Source organism: Pinus tabuliformis, chromosome 3_2 (genome assembly GCF_031772625.1).
Source record: "Pinus tabuliformis cultivar Carrire ecotype Pingquan chromosome 3_2, CPIR1, whole genome shotgun sequence".
Lineage (NCBI taxonomy): Eukaryota > Viridiplantae > Streptophyta > Pinopsida > Pinales > Pinaceae > Pinus > Pinus tabuliformis.
Genome location: NC_142302.1, coordinates 588,624,328 through 588,627,313, shown reverse-complemented (window position 1 = coordinate 588,627,313; position 2,986 = coordinate 588,624,328).

Below are 2,986 nucleotides of genomic sequence, written 5' to 3'. Positions count from 1 at the left end.
CGGGGCACGTGAAGCGTGCAATAAGACCTCCAATTCACAACTTTGGTTATAAATTTCTTACACCAATATTTGCAGAGATAAACTTTGGTTAAACTTTGATAGTGGATAAATTTTTTTGGTCAAAAGACTGGTTAATGTATGGTCAACGATGGATCCATCGCTATTAGTCCCAGGCAAGGACTAATAAGGCCAGACGTTCAATAAGGCTTTAATTATGATCTAACTTGGCAACTTTAATGTTTGATTGTGTGTTTATAATAAAGCACGTATTTTATTGACTGGTTTATTAATATTTGTTTGTGGTTTATTAATTGTTTCAATGTTTAAATGTGTGTTTTGCCAGAATTAAATATTGTATTTATGTTTTTTTACGTTTAGATTCATGGATGTGAATTTTGAAGTTTTCATTCTAGTTATTTATTTATGGTTAGATTCAGGGTGTGAATTCTGAATATTTTCTTCTGTGATTAAATTTCTTCTGTGATTAAATTCAGGAGTTAGTGGGAAGAATGTTAACATTAAAAAAAATAGTATAAATTAACAATAACAAAGAGATATATAATTTATAAAACATGTTATTTTTTATTTGTAATTTTTTGATAATGAAATAATTTTTATATGTTTTATATATTTGCTATATTATTTTATTATATAATATTAATATATATATGTGTGTATTAGATATTGAAATATTTTACTTTACATTTTTTAATTGCTATCTATCAATACTATATTAAAAACTAAATATAACTCTACACCATATTAAGAATTAGAAAGTATTATGGTGTTCTCTTTAGTTATGGGTTTCTATTTAGATTTAGTAGTGTTTAGTGGGAAGAATGTCAATCCACATTAAAAAATGGTATAAATTCTCATTGAAAAAGAAATATATATAAGTCATAATTTCTAAAATGTTATTTTTGATTTGCAACTATTTGATATTAAAATATTTCTTATATGTTTTATTCTTGTTATATGTTTCTCATATATATATTTGTTATGTGTTAGATATTGAAATATTTCACTCAATATTTTTATCTGAATACTACATTAAGAATTGAATATGAGCCTACAATGTATTAAGAATTAGAATCTGATATGGTGTTCCCTCTATATAGATATATGATTAATGAATGTTCATTGATTTGTTAATTTTTTCCAAATTTATTTTTAATGACATATTTCTTAAATGTTTCCATATTTATTTACTTTTTTTTGTTTATAATAGGGCATGGCCACTTTTATGACAAGTTTATTAAATATTTTAATTTTTATTTGTATTTTCTCCAAATATGTCACATATCTAGGTTTGGAAATTTTTGTTCTAATACATATTCATGTATGGCCATTCTCTATTTTGTTTAATATATCTAGCATTACTATCTCATGAACCTTATGGCTTATATGCTTCTAATTTATTTTTATATGACATTTGTTTTTATATACAACCTCACTCGGGATTATCCTAGAGAAGTGGAATCAATCGAGGTCTGATTAATTATTCTCACCTCTTACATAAGATAAATCCTAAGGTATATGTATATTCTCCTACATTGAGACAAGGTAAATTATAGTCTCACATGATGGTTTGTAAGTTACTTCAATTTTAAAACTAGTTTTTACCCACTTTATATTATATGATTTCTTCAACAGTGGACTTTAAATGGAATTTAACAAGGACGAGGGAGGTGACAATCATGGAGTTGCATGAGTGAATTTCATGTGGCCACCTCATCGAGGCCCATGTGAACTTCACTTGCTACCGGTACTTGATCGATATAAATAGTGGGTATTTTACTATCTCCATCCAACTGTGTGAATTTATGTAATGCATCGAGGTCATTTCCATTTTCGTTTTGTTTTTTAATATTTATTAGTGGTTTATTAATTATTTGAATGTTTATATGTGTGTTTTCTCAAGAAATATAAAAATTTCATTTTAGTTATGTTTCTATGCTTATATGCTTAGATTCAGGTTGTGAATTCTAAATATTTCATTATGGTTATGTTTTTATGTTTATATTTAGGGGTGTTTAGTGGGAAGAATGTCAATTGAAATAAAAAAAATGGTATAAATTATTCCTAAAAAGGAGAGATAAATAATTTATCATTTTAAAGATGTTATTTTTTATTTTCAATTTTTTGGTAATGAGATATTTTTGACATGTTTTATATATTTGAAATATTATTCAACTTTTGTTTTAGATATATATGTGTATGTGTGTGTGTGTTAGATATTGAAATATTTTATTTCACATTTTTTTAATGCCATCTATCAATACGATATTAGTAACTAAATATAGGTGTACAACATATTAAGAATTAGATAGTAGTATGTTGTTCTCTCTAGTTATGGTTTTCTATTTTGATTAAAAAGCAAAGACATATAACTCATAATTTCCAAAATGTTGTTTTTGATTTGCAGCTATTTGATATTAAAATATTTCGTATATGTTTGATAGTTGTTATATGTTTCTCTCACACACACATATATTATGTGACAGATATTGAATATTTTACTTAATCTTTTTTGAATGCCATATCTCAATACTATTTTAAGAATTGAATATGTCTACAACATATTATGAATTAGAAAGTGATATGGTGTCATCTCTATATAGATATATAATTTATGAATGATCATTGATTTGTTAATTGTTTCCATGTTTATTTTTAATGATTATTTGTTAATTGTTTCCCTATTTATGTTTCCGTGCTTATAATAGGGCATGGCCACGTTTATGACTAGTTTATGAAATGTTTCAATTTGTATTTTTGCCTTCTCCAAATATGTGACATACATAGGTTTCTCAAATTTTGTTTAATACATATTTATGTATGACATTTGTCTCTTCTTTTAAATATATCTAACTTTACTCTCTCATGAATCCTTATGGGTTGTATTGTTCTAATTTATTATTGCATCAAATTACTTCCTAGATAAAACCTCACTAGGGCTTATCCTAGAGAAGTATAATCGATCGAT